This window comes from Neolamprologus multifasciatus, chromosome 3, assembly GCF_963576455.1.
Source record: "Neolamprologus multifasciatus chromosome 3, fNeoMul1.2, whole genome shotgun sequence".
Taxonomy (NCBI): Eukaryota; Metazoa; Chordata; class Actinopteri; order Cichliformes; family Cichlidae; genus Neolamprologus; species Neolamprologus multifasciatus.
The window spans coordinates 2,542,652-2,556,681 of record NC_140441.1 but is presented as its reverse complement, the minus strand read 5'-3'; the positions used below and the strand labels follow the sequence as shown (position 1 = coordinate 2,556,681).

The 14,030-nt window shown below is 41.9% G+C and overlaps 1 protein-coding gene and 1 pseudogene across 3 annotated transcripts in view; both read right to left on the bottom strand.

Moving 5' to 3' along the window:
• Nucleotides 1-14,030, bottom strand: part of LOC146521035 (uncharacterized) — a 235,515-nt gene that overhangs the window by 116,882 nt on the left and 104,603 nt on the right. The window lies entirely within an intron of this gene.
• LOC146521043 (uncharacterized) lies at nt 2,467-13,889 on the bottom strand (annotated as a pseudogene). The gene is made up of 6 exons (XR_014873140.1): nt 12,964-13,889; nt 12,768-12,863; nt 11,666-11,981; nt 10,325-10,651; nt 6,065-6,408; nt 2,467-5,644 (listed from the first exon to the last, which is right to left on the bottom strand). The product of XR_014873140.1 is annotated as an uncharacterized LOC146521043 (transcript).

The following is a 14,030-nucleotide window of genomic DNA, read 5'->3' as shown; positions in this document are numbered from 1 at the left end:
GCAAAAGGAAACTGGGATGGGATGAACCAATACCCCAAACCATGTTGCAAAAGTGGAAAAGTTGGCTCAGTGATTTGCAAACGCTTTCCCATTTCAAGGTTAAAAGGTGTATACAACCAAGAGAGTTTGGTCCTCTCTCACATGCACAGTTACACCATTTTTCAGATGCTGGTGAATCTGATATGGAACTGTGTCATATCTGCGCATGCAAGACAATAGGAAATCCATCCATGTAGCATTCTTGATGGGCAAGGCAAGGGTAACACCTCTAAAACCTGTCACTATTCCACGTCTGGAACTAACAGCCGCTGTAGTTGCCGTCTGAGTGGATCTCATGTTAAGGGCTCAGTTGAGAATGAAACTCGAGCAATCTGTATTTTGGACAGATAGTACATCTGTACTTCTGCGAGACCTCACACCGAGCACATCTACTGCAGGTGTGGTGCCTGTTATCGGATCCGGAGTTAGCAACATCCCCCAAAAACCCGAAGAGGAGAGTCCTGGCCCCTAGCCCTGCCAGTGTAGCAGAAATGATGAGGATGATGATGCAGCAACAGCCGTTCTTCTCTGCGTGAGTAGCTTAATGTTGTTCGTGTGTAATTTACGTTGAGTAGGCTAACCACGTTATTACATTAATGCATGTAAGGTGAACTAGCAAACATCATCATAGCTACATGCGGCTGTCTTCTTGTTTGATGGCAGATACTCCCTTCACCCTGGACAAAAAGGCTAAAATGACCCAAAAAAAAGTGGAAAACAGCTAAACATGAGAGGTTTTTGGATAAAGTTTGTGGGGTTTTTTTTTCATTGTTTAAGCTGCTTCCAGCCAAGAGTGATACCATATATGCGTTATAGCTGCAGAAAAGGCTAACATTGTTATCTTTTTACAAAAAAACAGCTGAACATGAGAGGTTTTTGGACAAAGTTTGTGTTCTTCATTCTTTAAGCACCGGTCGAGCACCGTTTAAGCACCGGCACCGTTTCAAAAGTACCGGTTTGGTACTGGTATCGGATAAAACCCAAACAATACCATCCCTACATACCAGTGACATCGCGTCACCCCCGTTAACGACCACCTCAGTGGCTTCAATCGTAGGCTTAGCCTCTACAATGATCAATGATTTTGCTGTAACGGCTCCAACTGTGTGTCAGTCATACTTTCCTGGAGATGAAATGATCAAGTGACAAAAGGTTTGGGAATCCTTTGGGTAGCTGAGACTGAAGAAGTCACTTGACTGAGTGACAAAATGTTTCTCCCACTGAAAACGCTATGTCCAGATGAACAGAATCAACTTTTGGGATAATCGTGCTCTGTTACACACATTCATATTTCAGTTACTGCATTATATTTCCTCATTGCTGTGCACACAGGCCTGTGGCTTATAACCAACTTGAAGTTCAGACTTGGACTCAGAGGCCGCTGAACCTGTTTTCTGGAACAGAGACGTGTTGGATATAAAAACAAACTCTTCTTTATGTGTCAGCACTGAGGAAAGGAGCAGCTTCGTTTTTAAGTGTATGAAGGACTGTAGGTGTCTGTGTGTGTGTGTGTGTGTGTTGAGTAAGGTTTATTTCACAGACATAACAATCACAAAGTGCTGAACAACAATTACAACACAATCTAAACTCAGAACCATGTCAAAAACACAACTTCAGGTAAAAACAAGACAAAATCAAAGAATCTGATCAGAAGGATTAAATAGAGAAGTGTGGGACTGTTTTTACAGACAGTAGGTTAAGCGAGGCTGGAGGAGTAAACTGTCCAGAGCCTCGGTGTGAGCAGCAGTGTGTTTGACAGGAAGTTGAGATAAATAGTCTGGAGCCCATTTAGTGCTTCATATGAAAGTGTGAGAACTTTAAAGAAAATCTAAAATCAACAACCAGGAGCCAATGTCAGAAAATAAAACAGGATAACGTGAGCTCTATTTCATGGAGGTGTTGCAGACATGATTTGTGGTTTTCCTCAGTCAGACGCAGGGAGTTTCAGTTCATTAATATCCAGCGTGCAGTGGTTTGTGTAACAGGAAAATATGACAGTATAAATAAAGAATAAGTCTTCATGTGATTTGCAAGAACAACAGTCCTTAAAGCGCCACAAGATGGCGCTCCAACAGAAGGGATGGAAGTATTACTGTTGTCCACAGTGTAACATAGACACACACATACTGTGTGAATGTGTGAGTGTGTGAGTGAATGGGCTTTCAATAAAAGGCTTTTACTGCTACCTTTATTACATAATTACCTAACAAGAATAAACTGTTAATTACCACCAAAGAACGGCTCCAGATCTTAGCTGCTAACGATTTTGTGAAATGTTTATCACATCAACGTATTATTTATTTTTCAACCTTAATATCACCTGCTTTAAAGTAGCCTCGTTCTCTTGCAGTAATAGTTTTCTTCACTAGATGCAGTGCAGGCACAGTCTGTGTTTCTAAACTACATATGTTGTGCAACTATTATAAAGTGCAACTAAATCCTCCCTCTGGATGGGAAGAATCCATGTGTCAGTCTTCCAACACCTGGCTTGGTGTTCTGGAGCTAATTTGTCACCTGTCAGGACTCTGAGATAAACACACAGCATACACTTAAGTTCTCCGTCTGTGCGTGTCCTCAGTTTCCCAGCATGCCTTGGCTGTGGTGGTGGTGGAGGTGAATGAGGGGGAAACATCTGTCCTGCTGCTCTGTCAGTACTCAGGTTTCATACCTGGTGATCTCAGAGGACAAAACCGGCGTTACAGCAGCGCACATTGATGAGACCTGATGCTCTGAACAGTTCAGACTTCAGCCTCACTCTGAGAAAACCACAACTGATTGACAGCGGCAACTACACGTGCTCCATCAGTGACGGAGAGAAGAACTGAGACTGAGAGACATACAGCTGCAGGTCAAAGGTCAGAAACACCTGCTCTTTGTACAGGTCAGGAGTTAGTACTGCAGAGGTCAGTTTGCTGACAAACCAAACAGTTTAAAGCTAAAATCACAACAGCAGAGGAAAGAAGAGACACTGCAGAGATGATGCAAAATATTGTATTTTTTCTCATGATATTTGAAGTTTTCAGCAATCAAAAACTGTAACACACGTATTCCAGCACAGCCTTTCACTTTTCACTTCTCCATACTGTCCATTGTAAATCATGTTTGTTAGTTTTTTATTTCAGTTTCCAAAGCAAACTTCTGTCCCACAGGGGTGGCTGTAGCTCAGGTGGTAGAGCAGGTCATCTACTGATCGCAAGGTTGGTGGTTCGATTCCTGGCTTCCCGTAGTCTACATCCTTGGGCAAGATACTAACCCCAAATTGCTCTCAGATGCATCCATCGGAGTATGAATGTGTGTGAATGTTAGCTATAAAGCACTTGGAAAATGTTCATGGGTGAATGCACAAGTTGTGTAAAGCGCTTTGAGTGCTCTGATCAGTAGAAAAGCACTATATAAGAACCAGTCCATTTACCACTTACTCTTCTCCGATGCTCAGATGATTTCACCAAGTTTGGGTTTGTTTGGAGCCCAACTTTTTACAGGCTCAAAGGAAACCCAAACCTCACTAAACAAGGGTAACAAGCAATGCAAAAACTCATTGTTCAGGTTTATTGATCAAAGATAAGCTCACATGTCACCTTCATGACACATACACTGACTATAAATATCTCTAAAGCCACTTCTATCTGCCATACCTGTGCTTCTATCATGGTTGCTCTCCTCTCACGCTGTCATTTATCCACAGTCTGCCTCCCTTTGCTCCGTCAGCTGACGTCCTCTCTACACCTACCTGCTGTGTTTTTATCCTGCAAAGCTCAAAACTCAGTATAATACAAACACATTTAAGAAACGTTGCACTGAGTAGAAGATGACAGCAATGAGCTAAATGGCTCTCCATCATATTAAAATAAAGTTTCTGTCTTTATTTATGTGAGGACGTCCGTCTTGCACTAACTCTGAGTGAAGAATTAAGATAAAACATTTCCTTCCAGTTTTGTGCTCGTGCTGTTAGTCTGAGATCTACTCGTAGATCAAAGCGACCTGCTTGTTTGAAATCCGCCTCAGGATCATAAAGAGTTTAACTTCAAATCTATTTGATGCCTGAGTAACTTACATACTTAAAAATATCTAACCGTCTTTAGTACATTTTTCCTTTAATGGGAGACCCTGACAGAAAAGAAAACAGCAGCTGGGCAGTAACTGGTATAAAAGACATTTAAAGGAGGTCGTGCTGAGTGCTTTGACTGGGGTCCCACCACTGACATCACGGGGTGGAGGACATGTTGGAAAACTGCTACAAAGTCCTGTGCAGCCAACAGAGCTTACAGTCTGTCCTGTGTGTCATACAGGCTCTGACACTTAGTGTTTATGTGACACATTGAAGATAAGTTTGTGTTGTTCACAGTTGTGCTTGTACAGAGTTACAGCTGACATGACCTAACAGAAATAATGTGTCTGTGCTGAATGAGAAGTAACACACAATGAAGTCTTGATGCATCTCAATCATCCAGGAAAGTAAATCTCCCAAAGTTGATTCTGTTCATCTGGACGTAGCGTTTTGTGGGAGAAACGTGTCGTCACTCATCCAGGTGATGTCTTCAGTCTCAGCTGACTGCAGGTTTCCAATCTTATAAACAGTACATTTGCATAATGACTGAAACCAGCCCACTGAAGGAACAATGGGCTGGGAGGTCAGTTCCTTAATCTTAATTATGCAAATTCTCATGACCATTGATCAACAACCACTGATCAATGCCTATGAGTACCATTCACAGAGAGTTGGGGAATGGCTGCAATCACAGCATTGTAAGATGGGGAAAGATGTACCCTTAGGCCCCCTCCTCGATTCAGAGATGGTCTTTCCCTTTTTTTTGGTGATACACGTTTTCCACACTGAGTCCTGGCTTCAGTGGGTGAGTCCATCCAGCAGAGACGTGGAGACACAAAGACTGAGAGCTGCTGGACTCTCAGGTGTTACATTTCAGTTCAGGTTCATGTTTGTGCACTAGAACCAGATGCAGAAGTTTCAGCATGAAAGCACACGATGATGGGCCGAGGAGCAGCTCTTTACTGACATCTAGTGGTTCTACCTCCTTTTCCTGCTTAATAAAGTTCAGCTTTCTCCTGCAGATCCTTTGACAAGTCTTTTTCTGTCCTCATGACTCAGGACCCAACAACGTTGGTGCAGCAGTGGACCTGCAGTCGTCTGTCTGAAGGCCTGAAACTCCTGCCACGCTGATCACAGGTGAGCATAGTGACCTTCAGTCTGGTAAACCTGTGATTGTTTCTGTCCAACAACTTTACTGTCCAAAGCTGTTGGACAGTAAAGAACTTCACCCAACCTCCTCCAGGGAGAAAGAAAAGTGTCTGTAATATGATTCATATTCTCAGAGTAATCACAGATCCCTGCAGGGTGACTGAACACTCGGACACACTTCCAGCTGCACTGTGGAGGCGCAGTGATGGGCGCCCTTCAAACATGAATGAACCCCGTCTGTGTGTTGAAATGCTGTTATTCCCATCACACCGACTCCACTCTTACATCACTGATCAACAATCAAAGAACACACAGATCAAACTGATCGATCACCCATCAGAGGAGTCGGATCAATGGAGCTGCTTCTGTTCCTGATGTCCCCTGTTTGATCCTGGACCTGAACTCTCCCTGCAGAGGAGACACAACACAGTCAGACAAGGACAAACAACAACAATAGAGCAAAAACAAGAGTGGAGCTGCAAATAAGGCCGAGAGGAACGCTGCAGAAAAGTGTTCATATGTGAATTCATAACTTCATAGATTTCTTTGAGCACTAAAATCAGAGCTGCTTCTATTTCTAATATGACAGCTGTACATTAGAGCTGGAACACTTTAAATGTGAGCCATAAAAACATGATACTCTACAAGTGCATTCAGCTCTGACACTGTCACATCATGAAGGAGACGTGGAAATCACTTTGTTACACAAATCAAAGTCAAATCAATTCTATTGATGGAATATTGTGTGATCAATAGACTGATCAGTTTCTAATCTGTCACCTATCAGCTGGAAATCCAGCAGTGTCAAACACTGAGACACACACAAACCTTTAACTTTGAGTATCACAGTTTTGTGTCTCCAGATTCTCTCGTTGCGGTTATCATCCCTGTTGCTGACTTCACAGCTGTATCCTCCACTGTCTCTCTCTGTGGGGTGTTTCAGGGTCAGACTGAGGTCTCCAGTTCTCAGCAGGTCTTCATTCATCGCCGTTCGGTTCTTGTATTTATCATACTGTTTTTCAAGCCGGTCAGAGCCCTCCCGATACATGTGGACCATCTTCGTTTCATCACATCCCCACTCCACTACAACATCTTGTGGAGCTCTGTGAGTTCTGTAGTTTTGAAGGGCAGCAGGACAGACTCCGCCCCCTTCTCCACCTCCACCTGACAGACTGAGAGGACAACAGACACAACATGAGCTGTACAGCAGCAGCAGGTTTTCAGGGTTGTAGAGGAAGCTGAAAGAAAGATCAGAGCAGAACTGAAATCTATCAGTAAAGTTGATCATTTCAAGTTACGGTGTCCTTTAAGACCGGATCAGTGCAGTTTTACATCAGTTCTATTTTATTTCACTTATAATGCACCAAATCACAAATAATAAAGACCCAACAATAACACAAACACAGCAGAGAAACACCAACAATCAACATCTATATGATCTATATCTTTACTCTGAGAAGTGACAATTATTTCTGCATGTATGACCTGACACTACTTTGACCCCCTCACACCAGGTCAACGAACCACAGCTGTATACTCTTCTCTACTACATCTAACTGGAAGCAGCTATCTGTCTAATGTACAGCATGATACAGACAAACAAGAAAATCTCATGGATTGCACTCATACGCAGAACACAGGAGACGTAATGCAGTAAGTCAAAGGAATATAGTTTAAATGTTTGCAAAGCAGGGAAACACAATTATATACATCACCAGTACATCACTCACACGCTCACTTACACCACTGGAGCCGGAGATTAAATACATCATTACTTAAAGAATAAGACTTCATTAATTATTTCAAAAAAGGAATGGGCAACATATTTAGATAACAATGACCCACCAGGAATATCACCGTGTGGGAAGCTGGAAAGGCTAACATAATATCTTATTGTTCACATAAGACAAAGGAGGGGAAAAGGCTTGTATTAGAACTGAACAAGAAATTAGATCATTAGACTCTGCCTGTGATGCCCAGAGATGGGCATCACAGGCAGGTAATCCGATTACTTTTTTCAAGTAACGAGTAAAGTAAGGGATTACTATTGCAAAAACGGTAATTAGATTACCGTTACTTTCCCGTAGGAACGCTGCGTTACTGCATTACTAAAACCGTGATTTTTTTGCGAGAATGTCTCATGACAGTGACGTAAGCGAGTGTGACGTTCGTGACAACAGCTGTGTGCAGATCAACAATGGATCATATATCGAGTGCAGAGAGAGTATGAGCGTGCAGCGTTTAAAGCGTGGAAGTACTGACCTTACTTTGAGTTTGATTCCATAAAAAGTGACAAAAACATTAGTGTCCGTTGTGCGTGGGAAGAAAACTTCTTTTTACAGTAAAAAAACCCCTAAACTTCCGAGCAAGCACCGAGTAGCTACGACGTAATGGGAAACTCACAGAGAAACTCGCGGATTCTTCCACTGACCGCTGCACACCTGCACCAGGGTAACCCTCCGCCTACCCCACTCCTGCTTTACAGGTGAAAATAGAGCAACAGGACCGCTAGTCTTTGACTTTATTTATTTTCTGCTGTGTTTTACTTGCATCTATTTGAAAGAGAGTGTAAACACACAAAATATTTTATTTTATGTGCTGGAATGTGCAGAAAATAGGTTTAAATGTTAAACTAATTTCTTCCAGTCAGAGAATGTTGCAGATAATTAAATGTTTGCTTGATGCATAAAGTTAAAAGATTAAAACTAATAAAACAAGTTTTAAAAAGATACTTTTCCATTTGATTACATTTTGTATGATGATTATGCAGAAAAAGTAGAATTGGGCTGAAAGATCTTTCACTTTATCACCTATTCAGGTTGTAAATCGTGTTTTTAACAAGTAACTAAGTAACTAAGTAGTTAATTACTCTTGAAAATAAGTAATCAGTAAAGTAATGGGATTACTTTTTTGGGCGAAGTAATCACTAATTAGTTACTAATTACTTTTTTCAAGTAACTTGACCAACACTGGTGATGCCTCACCAACAACAAGCTAAACCAACAAACTAAAGCTAGAATGAAATAATTCACAAGCGAACACAGTTTCTGATGCAAAAGCTGCATTTGGAGAACCTTGAACATGGTAATAAATCTGGAAAATTTCCTCCCAAACCACTTAAATCTAAATAAGGAAAAAAAGCTTCCACTGGGAAGATTCCTCATGATCAACAATAAATACATAAAGATGTTAAAGATTGTTATGGAGCTTTATACTCATCACAGATTAATCCAACTAATGCTGGATTCACCTCATTCAGTGTCTGAATTCTGAAACAGCCCCAGGTCCACGTGGTTTTCCAGCAGTTTTACATTTTGGCCTACACTAGCACCTTCTTTTTTCAAGATGGTAAGTCAGATTTACAATAATCACACACTATCTCCAAACATGATCTCTGCCATCATTAGTCTGCTTCTTAAACCAGCCCAAAATCCTACACTTCCATCCAGCTACTGCCCGACCTCACTCACTAATGTAAGCCTTAAAATACTTTGCACTTGCCCGAAGATTACAAAAAAATCTCTCCATTCATAATCCATCCTGACCGAAGTTCCTCTGAGATAGACAGCTGAGAGTAACTCTAAAAACTCTTCAAAAACCAAAACACAATGGTGATCTACAACTACCACATTCTTTACACTACTTCTTATCCAACAAAGTGCTGTGTTTCAGAATGGATTAAACCTATTAGCTCATGAACAAGCACTCTGTGGAAAAGTACAAATCTGTAATCTGCCTGTTAGTCATCATAACTGCTTTAAAAGCCTCAACATAAACACCCGGAGAGAATGATTAAAAGTAACAGTCTTCACGTATCCCATTTACATTTCGAATAATCCAGTAATGTCAGAAAAATGAGCCTTACACACTCAAACACATGCACGTACTCCACAGACAACTCTGCTGATAACCATATACATGCTGTTCAGATAAAACTGAGGTAATTGTACTCGGTCCTAAAACTCTCGGTGTGTAACCAGATACTTAGTCTGGAGGCGTCACGTTGGCCTCCAGTAACACTGTGAGGAACTTCAGACTCATTTACTTACTTCTAGATTACGTCAGTTTGAGGAGAATGTCTGCGTCTGCATAAAAACAACTGGATGAAGTTTCACTGATCACTGACCAGATCAGCCGACCACCATCAGTGAACTACGTGGTCACTGATGGTGGTCGGCTGGAGGCTTGTCTCCCTGTCGCCCTGCAGCTGGCTGTGGGGTTTTCTGTGACTGTGGTCGTTTGGCGGCGTCCTGGGGGCCGGAGATGTGCAGGTGTCTGCCTCGGTTGGTGGTGGGAGTGGTGGTGTTTTTTAAGTAACGATCCCAATCCCGATGGCAACAAAGAGGGGAGATAGCTCCAACATGCACAAACATTTGATCGCACAGCATGTACTTAACTAGACACTTTATTGCTGCTTAGTGATGGTGGTCACGCTCACAGAGAGCCGATGAAAATCGACCAGCAACCAAATCAATATCTGATTGATAATGGAATCGGAATCACTAAATTCTTATCAATTCCAAATCCCTACTTTAAACTTAATACACTCATGTGCCCTGCCTGGGCTCTTTCATATTGTTGTCTTCCAGATGCTCTGTGCTTTTATTTTCTGTTTTTTCTGTTGCAGCTGTAGCAGTCGGAGATTCATTGCATTTCTATTTGTTGTCTGTCTTTATTGTGTTTTCTCCCTCCTGCCTGTGTCAGCTGGGACGTTATTGCACATGTACTGTAACAACAGACGTGGCTTAGAAAAGAAAAGAAAAAGAAAACCAGGAGACAAACTGAATGCAGAGCTTGAGAGTCTGGGTCAATGATCCAGGAACATGACACTAATGTGTTTTATATGATCGAATTCAAAGCTTGCTTAGATTTCTCATTATGGATGATTTGATTATAAATCAATGAATGGTTCATCCTGTGAGATAACGCTGTCTGTTTCTATTTTCACTGATAGTGGTGCCCCAGTATTTTCTTCTCCAGTGCAGGGTCATAGTCGAGTCTATCCCAGCTGTCGTTAGGTTAAAGCATGCAGCCTGTATAAGATAGTGTAGGTCTAACACAGAGAGAACCAAGAAAATCCTCTCTGACCTTTGACTCTCAGATTGTCCACTGCTTTCTTAAACACGATGTTTCCCTCTTTGCTGTAGACGGTGCAGGTGTAGACTTGTGTGTCTCTCTCTGTGGGGTATTGCAGGGTCAAACTGAGGTCTCCAGTTTTCAGCAGGTCTTCATTCATCTCTGTTCGGCCTCTGTAATCCTGGTCCTGTCTATCTGGCTGATCACAGCCATCCTGATACACATGGAGCTTCCTGTTAGCGTCTCTCCACTCCACTTCAGCATCATGAGGTAAATCAAGTGTGGTTTTACAGGACAGCTGTACAAAGTCCTTCCCTGCATCCACCTCCTTCTGGGGGACTGAGAAGACAGTGAAGCACGTGTAAGTGATACAGACAGCAACAACAACACTGGTGGTAACTCGGGATGGGAATTGATAAGATTTTCACGATTCGGATTCCATTTTCGATTCTGTTTAACGATTCGATTCTTTATCGATTCTTATTTTTAAAAAAGGATTAGCTCAGAACTTTGTTTTATATCTTCTCTTTGAACAAGATAGAAATTTAGGAGTAACATGGCCTTACAAACCCAACAGTTCAATGGGGGGTCACAGGGTCCCCAGGTTTTGTAATAAGACCGATCGCGCTAACATAATCTGCACTGTTGTTGATTATTTACCTGCCGCATTAACGGGAGAGGACGTGCAAACGTTACCGCTGCTGCTGGGTTGAGATTCACGAGTCCGGAGCGGAATTAAAAACACGACATTGCGTGTTTTGCATATTCGTAGTGTTTCCTCCCTTAAATGAAATATCTACTTTGCAAGTATTGCAAGTTGCCCTGTTGTCATCCGTTCTTGTAAAGTATGACCAAACTTTTTAGCGTTTGAGCCGCCATGTTTCCTGCCAGGTAAATGACGCTACGCAAAGTGGTGACGTCATTCGGTGTGACTGGAATCGATAAGGGAATCGTTTGCAAAAATGGCAAACGATTCCAAGGAATTGAAACAGTGGGAACCGGTTCTCAACAAGAACCGGTTTCGATACCCATCCCTACTGGTAACATTACCTCCAATTCCACTCCTTGTTTCATCGACTCAGACTTGTGATATTTCCATGTGTGTTTATGTGGAATATCAGAATGTTTTCATAAAAAACATGCATGTAGTGAATGAGACTGAGATGTGAGCGCTAACAGCGTACACATATATGTTGGACTGATTTGGCTTTAACAGTTTTTTTATGCTAGCCACATGCTAAACAAACATTATGAGAAACTCATGAAAGTCTCATGGATGATGTGGACACTCACAGTTCATCTCTGAGCTTTTACAGTGACCTCTGACCTCTGACCTGTATCTACAGCACTCACCTCCACTGACAAAGAGCAGCACTTGTTTCTTCATCAGGATCTTTCCCTCCCTGCTGTGGACGGTGCAGGTGTGTGATTGTGGGGTATTTCAGGGTCAGACTGAGGTCTCCAGGTTCCAGCAGGTTTCTCTTCATCTTTGTTAGGCCTTGATAATCCTCGTGCTGTTCTTCAGGCTGGTCAGAGCCGTTCTGATACACATGGACCGTCCTGTAATCGTTGTCCTTCCACTCCACTTTAGCGTCTTCGGGCAGGTTAATTGTGGTTTTGCAGGGCAATTGGACAGACTCCACCCCCGATTTCACCTCCACCTGGTAAACTGAGAGAATAACAAAGGACAACATGATTAGGGCTGGGCATCGTCACTGATTTTCAGAATCGATTCGATCGACAATTCGATTCATTTTGAATCAGGGATATTTTGCCGCAGGCAGTCAGAAATATTGTAATTCTGATCACATATCAGTACATTTCCAGTTTTTTATATCTATAGAAAGCTGACGCTTGCGAGACTTTATCAAAGGTGTAAGCTGTTTAGTAAAGTCATGCTGTGGAGCTGTTTCACTGATCAATGACTGAGTCTGAAGGAGGTTTTCTGACTTCTGGAACAAACCTGGAAGTTTCTCTTCAGCTCTCTGTATCAGCTGTTTGTAACTCTCAACTCTTTCAGCTTCTGACCCTAAACTACAAAAACAGTTCAGAATATCTTTCTGTTACCTGGATACTTCAACATGGCAACAGAGACAGAAGCCCAGAGTTTCCCCTGCAAGTTCACATGAAAGGGGCGGGGTTTATACATGTTTATACAAGTCCTCGAGTTGCTGCACTGACATTCCTGTAACAATGCAACGCACAGTTTGCATGTCATTTAGGGGTTTTTAGTCAAATGTATTTCCCCAGCAGAGAAAAACAAAACACAACGTCCAGATGAACAGAATCAACTTTTGGAGATTCACAGCATATGTTACCATGGCGATTTTCCCTGTTAAAAACTACCTTCATAGCACAGAAAACCCAGGATTAACCCTGAAGCTAGCTACATAACCAAAATCTGGAAGGATACCTGCTAAGCGTCAGTGTTATGGGTAATGTAGGAGGGACTCACCTGACATGAAATAATGCCGGAAATAAAATAACAGACCTCCAGAAACAACGAGAACCAGAATAATTGGGAGCGCTATGCCCCAGGATGGAAACCGCTCTATGTAGAAAACAATAAAAGAGCATAATGTTAAAACATAATAATAATAATATCACAAGTACGGCTTACATATACAGAACCTTTGATATATATCTCTGACCTTTGACCTGCAGCACTAGTTTCTGTCTCAGGATGTCTTTGTCCCTGTAGATGGTGCAGATGTATCCACATGTGTGTGTGTGGAGTTTCAGGGTCAGACTGAGGTCTCCAGTTCTCAGCAGGTCTTCGTTTATATTCGTGCAACCACAGTAGAGGTTGTCCTGTTTGTTTACTGTCATTTGGATGCATCATGAGTCCAAAGTCAGAGTGAGTCACTCCACTGTGGTGTCCTCAGCCAGCTCAGATTTTGTTCTGCAGGCCAGAGTGACAAACTCCTCCACCTTCACCTCCGCCTGTTGGTCTGAGAGGACAATAAACAGTAATATGAAGCACAGAAGCAGCAACTAGTAATACTTATAGTAATTGAAGCAGTCACATAAGACTCATTTAGAATTCAAACAAAAAAATCCTTCAATTCGTTTTGAAGTGCAATGCAGAAACAGCTCTGGACTACTTTCTAAATATCTTCTTCAGTGCTGTACATGGATGGATGTTTACCAACAGCAGAAAACGTCTATGGAGGGAAATCATTATATTCTCTGGACTGCATAATGCTGACATAATCTGACACAGCTCAGAAATACATGCTGGCATTTTCATTTCCACAACATATGCTATGTTATAACATATGTTATTAGAGCAACACACTATTTGTCCTCCTTTGTATGCACTGTGCACACAGATCCTAAATATGACATTTTAACATTTTAATTAGGAAAAAAAGCCTTAAAGTGATTTGTCTCTGTCAGCTTCCAGTGAGTCACACTCAGTGTGTGCAGCCATGATGGCAGACTGCCACAGATCACTCCTGAGGAAAGAGGAGGCGTTCAGCTTTCACGCCTGGTGACCAACGTTATGCCAGAATCACCTGTCTCTGTCCTCACAGAGGTCCCGTCCGGTAAATAAACCCTTCCTTTTTCACCACCTTCTTTCTTTCTTTCTTCTTTCAGGACTGTGTTAAATAAAAGGTTATAAATATAGATATATATTATAATAGATAAATAATAAATAATAGATATTATCACAGCTCACTGCATAAAGTAAAAGCTTCTAGAAGTAGTTCTTTGA